Genomic DNA, 12,154 nt, shown 5'->3' on the forward strand with positions numbered 1-12,154 from the left:
AATTTGATGACTTGTAATAAACTTTGTATCACTATTCTACAGTCAGTATACCGCAAAATACGTACATATAGCACATCTGAAAATGTGTTCATGCGTTCATGTTGAATAGTCGTCAATGTTCAACGACCAATTATAAAAAATACAAGCAAACTGACTGATAATAAAGGCAATCGACAGAATTTTCTAAACAACTGTTCCTCTGTAGAAGAATTGTTTGATTGGTTCAGACTGACCCTAAGAAGGCAAGAAGCACTCATGCGTACTTGTATTTTTTCATAATACTAAGTGCAATTAGATTAAATCCAATGAAAAGTGTTCCAGAACCAAACAATTTTGTAGTGACACTAATCCACGTATTAAAAGCAATGTAAACGGGACTTATAATCGTCACCTCACGAAGCAATGTTTGGTTTCATAGTGGCAGATAATCAATACGCGGATCAAAAATGAATATTTGTTTAATGTGAAGAACTGCAAAAAGTATACAGGCTACGATCTCAACTGACATGTCTGTAAAACAACAGTATGATGATTCCACGTTATTTAACGACACTCTAACAATTACAAGAATTACTTGGCTTCGATTAACATAGAGACGGTGTATGAAATGGGAATGCGAAGATGAAGTCAGACTTACCACATTCAAGAAAGACGAATATGCCATCAACTGGCTGAATAGGAAAGAACAATAGGACGAACGCCCGAGTCACAACACCCTGAGTTGTGACTAAACGTCGAATCCAGTGCCTGAAAAAATAAAGTAAGCACCATATCATGAATTTTGTTACGGTACAAAATTATACAATTTATGTGATGTGTGTTTCATATGTACCAGTCTGAGGAAATACATTTTAAAAGGCATGCTCTATAGTTATTAAATTTTACGTAGACATTAAAAAGTTTACATTTTTGCTGTTATTTTAATTTTATAAACACTACCTTCCTATTTTATAAAACGTTATTAGAAATTACGACGAGAACAAATGAAAAAGTGGGCTTGTGAAATGATAATTATTGTTTCTTTAAACACAGAGAGACATTTTGCATAAAAGCTTTGAACATGAGACCTTTAATTATGGGATATTTGGGCGCGTTTACTTTAAAATTGAAAACTCCTCATTAAGTATTAGCAAAGGAAACGGAGGTCCGATTTTGAACTGAAGATGATTAACTAACACCTTTCCGCAGGACATTTGGAAACAAAAAGAGATATATTATACTTTGAAGCTACTAAGTTCTGAGACTCCTTCTCCTTGCTATCTTTGACGGATTGCTCAAAACGAAGCCACTGTATACCTCTCACAATTCAAAACTCATGAGGCCTCAAGGCGAGTTTCTTTCTCTGAGTTCACCATTGTGTGGCTTGTTGGGAAAAAAAGAAACTAATGTCTGATAATCCTTCAAAAAAAGATTTTTGCTAATAAGAAGCGTGTTACGTACATTAATTATCAAATATTCATTTGCATTTATTAACAAGGTAAAAACAGATATAATCGTCCATATAATAAGAATGCTCATAAATTCAATATATATACCATTAATCATTCTCTCTTAATGTGCCATTCTCACGATAGTTCATCCTCTCTTTCTTACCCATTTCGTTTCACACTCTTCCGTTCCAACTAAATATCAACAGTTTTTGTTTCTCTGTACCGACTTCATTCATCAAGAAAACGCTCTTCGTTTGTCAATTGTTTTTCTACAGGCTCCTCGTTTTTTAAACTGTTCTTTATTTTCCACAACTTTCACCGGAAAAACCACTTACTTATTCTACAACAACAAATAAGAAAACCTGCTAGTTAAAAACACATCAAACGAATACACATTTCAACGAATGTTACAAATAGGTTTCTTTTCTAAAGGTAGAAATACATACTAAATATGTGGGATGACCTTCATTATTGTTGAACCCTGGGATACTGGGGATACTGGAAACGACCCGTTCTTCAAGTGCCTGAGCACTGCGGGTCCCAACTTTTCGTTGGCTTGATCAATAGACATTCGGTAGGACTCCTTGGACGGGGGATCGGCCCGTCGCAAGGCCTCTACCTGTACACAGGACAGCACAACACAGAAAAACGCGGACAAACATTCATGCCTTGAGTGGGATTCGAAACCATGGTCCTAGCTACCAAGAGGCACAAGGCCCACGCCTCAGACCGCGCGGCCACTGCGGACCCCACTGTTGAACCCTCCTTTACCAAATAATCTGTCGCATAACAGTTACCGTTCGTATGGAAGTTTATGTACGGGATATAAGCTATTAAGCATCATTGTGTGGGAGGGCACCAAGTTATCCATTGCAAAATATTCAAATATGATAGCAAATTTCCCTGTTAATACGTGATGACGGACAACAAACGTAGCTCATTTAGAGCTGAGTGCAATAACAAATAATGCACGTACCGGGAACCGTTCAAGGGCTTATATTTCATACTCATATTAAGAAGCAATTTACAGCTTGGATATAGGTGACGAACAAAATGCTATTTGTAGAGCGTCCATGTATCGTTACAGATGTGCAAGACAGTCCTAAGCTGGATATGACGTTATTCTCGAAATAACCTACAAGTAAATGTGCTTATTTTACCCAAGTCACATACTGGCACTTTATTTGAATTCAGATGTTATTACAACGTTCTAAAATTAAACGTAACTAACTTAGTGATATTATAGTTAGAACTAATATAAAGATTATTTACACGAGAAAAATAATGTAATCAATTTGAATTGAAAGTTGCAAGAACTGTGCCTTTAGTTTTTAACTCGCGTCAAAACTGAATGCCATTTCATTTAAAAATTAATTTAAATATCCATGCGATGTTAATTTTGTGGTTATAATAGCACACTGACCGCGCGATCTGAGGCGTGGGGCTTGTGCCGCTTGGACACTGGGACCGTGGTTTCAAAACCCACTCAAGGCATGAATGTTTGTCCGCGTCTTTCTGTGTTGTGCTACCCTGTGTACAGGTAGAGAGTTTGTCCAAGGGGTCCTACCGAATGTCTAATAGGTTTAGTAACCTCCAAAAAAGAGGGGCCAGACCTGCACTGAGTTGTAGAGACACAGATGATGATGATGATGATGACAGCACATTAAGGCACCTTGCATCCCTGGTGTGACAGGCCTTCCATTGATGTCTTCGCCCAAACACCTGGCGTGGAAGATGTGACGGCTTCCTCAGCCGTGTACTTTTAGAATATAAAATCATGCATACAGACAAAACTGTTTACACTTGAAAGGACACTAATGCCAAACGCGTTTCGACCTCAAGAGGCCATCATCAGTTGCAAGGTAAATTAATTAATAAAATACAATTCAAAAGACTATGGTTTTCTACAGAGCATAGAAGGTATGTACTTTACAAAATCATACTTATGTAACACCTTTTTTCTCTTTATTGCCAGGTCAAATAACACATTGGAGTCATGGGCGTTCTGTTCATCTATGTTTTATTTTTTGCTGGTTTCATAGATGTGGAATTTTTATAAAATTTCAAGCATTTTACCTTTAGAGGCTATTCTTAATGCGTCCAAGATATCTTCCATGGGGCAGTATTCGTGTCTGTGGTCGAGAATGTGTTGGGCGTATTTTGATTTTGTTACGTTGAATCTAATGTCGTGGACATTAGACCTGCTCGCAGCTACCGCATTTTAACTGGTTTACACCACTTTATTGCATTTATTACCTTGTTTTTTTAAATTGCATCGGAATTTTATGGTGTTATTGACTTTGTAGGCTCAACCGTCATCGTTCGTGTCTACTCCTTGCGTCCTTCTTCATTTCTTGACTCATACCGCGTAATCTCTACAGCTTATACCGTTGAATAACCACACACACCACACTCCTATCTCAAGAAAATAACCAGGCTTCTTGTTCCCTTACTTTCAGCGGAACTTAATAAGGGCACATCATGAGCGAGTCCTTGTTACAACAAGCTGTAGCCAATTTTCCGGACCAAGTACCACAATCAAAGTTTTCAATAGGAACTTTACTCAGGGGATGATGGGTATTTTCGAAGCACCAGGTGACGAAGAAGTAATACTTCCACTTCTAGGAAGAAATCTACTAAACATATCTGAAAAAGATGCATGAGTAGCAAATATGCAAATGCCACGGTAAATGAATTGCCATTTGACCTACTGAATTCAAATAAAATTTCAAGTTTTTACGACTACGAGCATGAAGATGGCCGTGTTCTGTGACGTAGTCTGGTAGAAATTTCCCGACGTTTCAAAGATACACTACCTCCATCTTCAGGGCGATGAATAAGCCGAGTGTGAAAAAGTGGGTCGAGAAATAACAAGAGACCGGACAAGATCGAAACTTGGCTGGAACAACGAATGAGAGGGGATGATCGAGGAGGAAACGGATAGAGGACCAGCTGGCAGTGAGGAGAGGAAAAATAGAAACAGGAAAATACATTATATAAATTAGGGTAGGGCAAAACAAGCAAGTTTTCTTTTTCTTTTTGTTTCAGCGTTTTGGTTATAGTCTCGTTATTTCACTTTCTTGGTTTTACATAATTTTTTTAGTTCTGAGAATAGGGTACTTTTGTTTAGTCTCTTTGTTTTTTATATTTCTCAAAGCAGTTTTACGTTTTCACTTATTTTGTTTTTCTTGGTTTTTATTTCTGAATTAACTACACCACTGTCTGTGAATCCTATTAGACACTACAAAACTCTACGTAGAATTAACTTAATACCAAAACAACATTTCCGTTCTTCCAACACCTGATACAGAAAATGACCTTAAATCTGGCTCTTAAGTCTGGTCAAGAATACAACACACTCAATCCATTCAAACCCCATGATGTGGACGAAGGATTTTTGCTCAATTGATCACCTTCTTGCTATATTCGTGAGCCTGCACCCACAGAGTCCATCCATCAATATCTTTTGTCACTGTTTTGTGACTTGTAAGAGAAGTAAAAGCAAACCGGAAAGGAAATGAAGGAAAAGCGAAAAGAAATGGGTTCTATAGGCATCTATAAAAACAGACATCGAATAATGTTGCAAAGAAATGTGTCAATATTCTTTTTCCGTAACGAAAAAACAGACTTTTCCCCTGTTATACACTTCTATGCTCTTTCAAGCCGCGGAAAAAAGTTTTGTTCGCTTGAGGAACTGAACGTTCTCTTCTTCTCTTTCACCTTCAAAAGTCTGAACTATTAAGAATACTGGCTACGACACGCAGCGATAGACTAATCCAAACATGAAATATAAAATTGAAATAAGTGGTACTGTTACTTCTTGTGGTCATTAAATAAAAATATTTTCTGCTCTGCCCAACATTTAATTAGGTCGTATAATCACATTGTGTAGCTGTTGCTTCGTAAAAAACTTTTTACTTCTACTGAACCGAGAAAGGTATGTTATCGACTAGCAACGTATGAAGATAAATTAAAAGTGAACTGAAAATAATCATCAACAGATAACATTTGATAACTATGTGCACAATATGATTTTAGGTTTTAAATAGCGACATGTGAGCCCATAATTTCTTTATTGGTTTTGTTTAGTCATAGGAAGAAACACCATGATATTTTTAAGAGTCAGTAAACACATCTGTTCTATTTCTTTACTCGGAAGTAGGCACTGAACTCATAACGATAGCTGAGTTATTAAAATGATTAAATAGCCTATTTCTAAAACGCGACAAACAAACACATTCAAAGGATGTATAACGATTATACTGATAGAATTAGCTATACGCGTGCGTGCATAGACAATGTCAACGGACATACCTTACAGTGCATTATACTTTAATCAACTTTATTCTTTTTGATTTTCAGAATTTGTATTGGTAATTTACGTTATACATGACATTTCGAAATTTGTCTTACGACTTTCAGAATTTTAACCAGTTTAACTACTGTTGCATGTTATTAAGGACATAACATCAGTTTCTGGACCAGGACTGAAACGCAATCGGAATTTCTTACAATAATAGAATTATTATCTCTGATTACTTTCAAAGTGTCACTGACGTCAAAACTTCGGCAAAGCTAAAATTTAATGTAATACAGAACGACCACTGATAAAGTTAAAAGCAACTGTCACTTCCCGGCTTCTGGCTAAAACTGCGTCTCTCAGTAAACCTCTAAAATATTTTCTCGATGCGAGTCAGGAATTTCTCCATAGAGACCGTAACATCATCTTATCTGCATCAGTTCCTACCTGGTGCCAGAAAATAACAGTTACATTCCACTTTATCAATGAAGGCACTGTACTTCAAAATGAGAAACATATGAAGCTTTTAAACGGAACATTATGAAACTAGCAATTTTGTTTGTTAGTATCTTTTATTCTCTCATGTACTACCCAATGATGCCTGTCGAAGTACAGTTCCGTTTCTTAAGTGGCCTTTCTGAATCTTCCTTTCCTCTACGAACTGAATGTTTCCTACCATCTTGTTTCTTTACTCTATTTTGCTCTCCATTATCCTCATATTTCGGTTCTAATTGCTTCGATAATGTAGTATAAATTTGATACGTGATTTTAAATTCTTAATTATTCTAGAAGTCTTGATTTCGTTTATGATGTAGTACCGTTTGTTATATTCTACAGTGCTGTTCATAAATGTAATTTGCAATGTTAAAATCCATTTTAAATCCCACAATCTATGTTGTCCCCTGAATGGGTTTTAAGTAATTTTGGCACTGAAACAACGAATTCATAAAACAGTTTACGGACAACTCGTTGGATGTAACAATTTTATTTGTTATTTTAAAGTTGTCCAAAGGCGTCACTGACGAGGGTTTGAAAAACATGATCAACGCTACTGAATATCAAATATAAATCTTGAATAATTCAAGGCCTGCTAGAAGCGGTCGACATGAAACTTCCCTAAACAGAAAGAAGGAACGAAACTTTCGGCGTCTCTGCGACACGCTCTCATTGAGCATTGAATGAAGTAGCAGCGAATAGCAGCTTGATTAATGAGATTTTTAACACAGTTTCACAAAACGAATTTTATCTTAATCCACTGAATTGACCGGGAGGTGCATGGACTTATTTTTAAATTACTCTTCTCTTAGTAAGGGGTAATTCCAAATATTCACTAAAGATGTAATTTTTGTTTGTCATCAGTCTTTCGACTGGTTTGGTGTGGTCCTCCATTTTCGCCTATCTTGCGCCAATCTCTTCATTCCCACATATTTTTTGCAGCCCACATCCTCAAAAATCTGCGTCACATATTCCAATCTTTGTCTCCCCCTACAATTCTTCCCTTCCATTACCAAATTAACCAATCCTGGGTACCTCAGAATGTCTCACCATCCTATCTCTTCTTCTGGTAAGATTTTTCCATAGACTTCTTCCTTCGGCTATCCTGTCTAAGACCAGCTCATTTCGTACTTTATCAGTCCACTTAATTTTCAACATCCTTCTATAGCACCACATTTCAAATGCTTCTATCCTTCTTCTTTCTGGCTTTCCCACTGACCATGTTTCGCTTCCTTATAGCGCTGTGCTTCAGAAAAATCTTTCTTAATTCCAGGTCAATGTTTGACACTAGTAGACTTCTCTTTTTGAAAAAGGCTCTTTTTGTTTGTGCTAATCTGCTTTTAATGTCTATTTAATGTATATTGTTCTGTAAACATAAAATTTCATTAATTGAATGGAATGTACCAAACAGTATCTAAAGCAAATTGAAACGATAACTTCTCAGAGTACGTTTGTTACGTTACTTTATGCTATATTGGCTATAACTCGACTACTTTATAAAAGATTTTGTTTAAATAATCAGAAGTGCTAGATATCAATTTATTTTAAATTGGCAATCAATCGCCTTACTTCACTTCACAAATCATGATTGTAGGGCAGCATATCTTGAAGACTGTTCATGTACAGAATATGGAAAATGTTTCTGTATAGTAGAGGACAAAAGATTTATTTACGGTTACATATGTTAACAAAAAGTTTTGGAAATTACGTCTCCTAAATTGTAAGGACTTCTCAACACATCACAATTTACAGAAGTCCGTGCTACCACCCTTGATAAAATATAACAACGTTGCCAATCTCTGCATGCTGTGGACTTTCAACGTATTTACTGTATGGAAAATTTGTCAGCATCCTGTATGAGCCACGACAAATATGACACTTGGATCTGTCAGACAAATATCAGCCAGAGAAATAGATTATGGGTCTGTGTTAGTGTTTACGTGACAGACAAGTGACATCGTTCCAGCTCCCAGTAACGCAGTCCTGTCGACCGACCACAGAAATGTGACCCACTTATTCCTTTCCCATGATGATCGGGATTTTTTCTCTTTCAATAGCCCCTCAGAGACGTTCTGGAATGCACGCAATCTCTGCCATTCAATGAAATGTTTGGCGTAGTCTTGATAGCTTCCTTTTATTTCAGTAACTACGTATCTTTACGAAACACTAATGGCTTATTTCCCTTGTTTCCTCTCATTTGGCTGTTCACACACACTTTGAGTGCTAGACGAGATAAACTTACCTATTACGTAAAGTTACACAATTATTTTTCCAACGCATTTACCTGAAAGTGAGTTGAATAACAGAATAATACTCTTAATATAACAGGGAATTCTAAGAACATCAAAAAACATTTAATATATTATAGTATATTTTTACAAAACAATCGAGTACTAGACATTCATAGATTGTTTTAAATGTATTTTTGTTCAAGGAATCACAAGTTTCCTGATTCAATAAATCTGGCTCTAAACCATTCATGTGTCACTACTTTTCATGGCTGAAGTTCACTTCGCATGCTAATACTTCAGATGTATCGGACACATAAACCGATCTACTCCTTAACCACACACGCTACAGTCGTTGGCCGGCCTGAACGAAAATTAACAACCATTTGCATTAATTTGAATCTTACCGCCCATACGTAAACATTCTTCTGGTTCATACAATTGTGACCGCACTGTGAAATGTCGTTTTTCCATAAATCTTACTAGCATTTACACCCTCTTATTTAAAAAATTGGATCAAAGAGCGTTGTTCTTCGGTAGCCTCTGCATTTTATCAACGAAAATTGTATATTAAACATCTAACAGAATCTAATTAAAATGAAAACTACAAAAGAGAAAAAATCTTAAGGTTTACATTACTTTTATCCCCCAAATTTTCCAATTTCAAAGTGAAAAATTTCTTTCCGAAATCTAACGCTTGTAAATATAAGTAAACGATTGGCAGCTAAGAATTGTTTTTCACACACTCTAATCAGCAATTAAAGTGTCGTCTGTATTTCTTTTACAACGGGTCAAATATAAATATACGATATAAAAATTACATATTTTGGTTCACGTCACTTCCTGAGCAACTCATTGGTACTCGGCTACTCAAAGGTTTTAAAGTTTCAGACATGCAAGATTCATCGCCACAAAAGCCAGTCACTTGTCAAAGCACGGGATCGAAATTGATTATCCATGACTCAGGTTAATATTATCACTATGCTACACTTTCATGTGCTTCAAGTAGTGAGGAAAGGGTTTGTGTTAATGACTGCCTGATTCATAGATTATTTCAGACGCTTCATAGATACGAAACAGGCTGAAACCCAACAGGATGTGAACATGACGAGGAATTTGTCAATATAAAGAACATTCTTTTATTTATAAAATTCTAAATAATGATTTCGACAATAGCGCATTCCTTGAAAAATTACATTTTAATATCTGGAAAGGTAGCTACCTACTCTCCTTTTATCCCATCGCAGAAACAATAATGTGTTCAATAACTTGCCCCTTTTTAGAATATGTTATGTATATAACAGCGTTGCAGCGAATGTCCAAAACAAGATTTCAGCATGCCATTAATTCAATATTTAAAGTTACTGGAGCCCATTTTTATGTCCAAAATTTATGTAAGTGTAGGATAACTAATGTTTAAGGCAACGTTTTTATTGTGCAATTTTTTATATTATTTTATATATATCATATTAAGAATTATGTAATTCTTCCTTCGTTTTGCTCTATTCCTACAGCATTCATGGTTTATGTTCCATTGTGCAAACCTCATATAATTGAAATATTCTCTCTGTTTGAGGCATATAATTGAATAAATAACGGGTTGATGTTATTTTTGTCTTTCGCCTGCAAAAACAAAACGGGAAATAAATATTCAACATGGTTTGTTTCACGTCAGTGTTTCTTAAATGCAAACCTGACAGGTTTCCGCAAATTTCAATCTTTTTTACTTCCGCGCTTAATCTTGCAGTTTATTTCTATACATTACACTACAAGTAAAATATTTAAACATGCAACAATGAATTAAGCGACTTCCATTATTTAATCTTTTATACTTTGTAGTACTTCGATCTGACATTTTATTGAAGTAAAATATTCAAAAGCAAAGAAGTGTTTTAGATCACTTAACTTTTCTGTTTTTCGTATTTCAGTATTATATTTACTGCAGTACAATTACAAAATTTTATATTCACTGATAAAATAAATTACTTCGTTATTTAACTGATTATAACAGCGTAACCGCTAATTTCGTGCCCTTTACAATTACGCACAATAAACAAAGCTAATTGACCGTTAATGCAATATGCAGTTCAGGGAGGAAATTATTTTAATAGTAAATTAGAATGAAATAAAGTAAATTGTAATGAAATAAAATTTCTGCTGCGAATATTGATTAATTATTACAACAGTATATTGTCATGACCTACGTAATAATTACCGACAAGCAAGCCAGAAACAGTTCTGATACATTACTTCTGCTTTATGGAGTTTTCATGGAAGTTTGAATTAATCACATCAATCAATTATGTTGTGGCTCATATAAAGCAATCACTTCGAAACGAACAACGCAACTGGAATCTGTAAGCTGTGGCATTATACAATATTTTGTATGGGAGACAAGCAGGTGAGTTCAACATAAATACATATGAAACCAAATGTTAGGTTAATTATCAACGTAAAGCTTAATATCATACAATTAGCAATGTAGTCATCTGTGATCCAGTGCTATATCCGGATTTCTACATGGCAGATTTCATCTACACTAGATCCGTTTCAAATACTTCAATAGTATAGACTAATACAAACATCAGATAGTCTTAACTGTCAGATTGTTACCGTCTTCACAACAGCCTTCCACTGGTTTCTATACAGAACCAAATTAATCCAATCCCTGCCTCAATATACTATTTCTTTCAGACCCACTTTAATATTATCCTCTTAAATATATGTCTTCCGAATGGTTTCTTCGCCTAGGGTTTCGAATAATATTCTGAGTGCATTTATCAGCTCATATCCCTTATTTTATCGCCGTTATAATTTTTTGGTAACAATTATTACATTTCTAATAATAAAGTTTTCTATAGTTTTCCATTTATTCCTCTTTCTTGGGGTCAAGAAATGTTCTACTGAACACCCTTCTCTTCATTCACCTTCAATTTATGTTCATATAATAAGGATGGGGGTGTATAACATCCGCCTAAACAAAGTCAGTAAATCTAGTAAAAATCCAAGTAGTTACTTATATCAAGAACCATGAAACGTATTTGTCGTTCCCGCTGTTCGGAGGGTAGGTCGAGTGCAGTCTCTTGATTACCAGATTATTGTATTTTATTTCATTTATTGTAAGGCATTAGCAGAGAATTTTCCGGCAAGTACTGTGGAAAATCAAAAAAGAGCTCCGAAAACATTCGCTCATCGGATCGAAAATCTAAAACAGTTTCTTCCGAATACGGATTTGTTTCGGAGAAGGCTGTAAGGGTAGCTTTAATAGTATTTATTAAATTAGATCTGGCATCGACCTTATACATCCAGTACTACTATATGATACTCTCAATATATTTTATGTTTGGTGAAAAAGCGATCTCTAGGTAACTGTTCACAATATTTGGTTGTAATATTCTTTATTGTTATGTGAAATTATATTTTTAACATTTCTGTGCAGCTGATTCAAAATTACAATAACGCGTAAAGACGAGTTTTGTAACATTTTTTCGCTTTCATCCCAAAAACAAAGTGAAACGTACGTATCGAAACCAGACTCTCATTAAGTTTAGTGGTGTAAACATACCGACGTCTTTTTAAAAAAGTCAAAGAGATTTTTTTGATTTTTTTTCTAGTGACACAAACAAAGATCGCTTTAGAATACAATTTTGATATATTTCAACCATGGAGATACCGTATTGATTGATGTTCCCGTATAATTC

The 12,154-nt window shown here is 35.3% G+C and overlaps 1 long non-coding RNA gene across 1 annotated transcript in view; it reads right to left on the reverse strand.

Annotated features, from left to right (window-relative positions):
- Positions 1 to 223: 223 nt before the first annotated feature.
- The window catches only part of LOC110830375 (uncharacterized), a 295,636-nt gene continuing 283,705 nt past the window's right edge, over positions 224 to 12,154 (reverse strand). The window contains exons 6-7 of the long non-coding RNA XR_015537595.1: positions 638 to 747; positions 224 to 234 (exon numbers count right to left, since the gene is read on the reverse strand). This is a non-coding gene — a long non-coding RNA (uncharacterized LOC110830375). The remainder of the gene's footprint in view (positions 235 to 637; positions 748 to 12,154) is intronic.

Source organism: Zootermopsis nevadensis, unplaced genomic scaffold (genome assembly GCF_977971745.1).
Source record: "Zootermopsis nevadensis isolate Lab colony 2312 unplaced genomic scaffold, Znev_1.0 Znev_ptg000029l, whole genome shotgun sequence".
NCBI lineage: Eukaryota > Metazoa > Arthropoda > Insecta > Blattodea > Termopsidae > Zootermopsis > Zootermopsis nevadensis.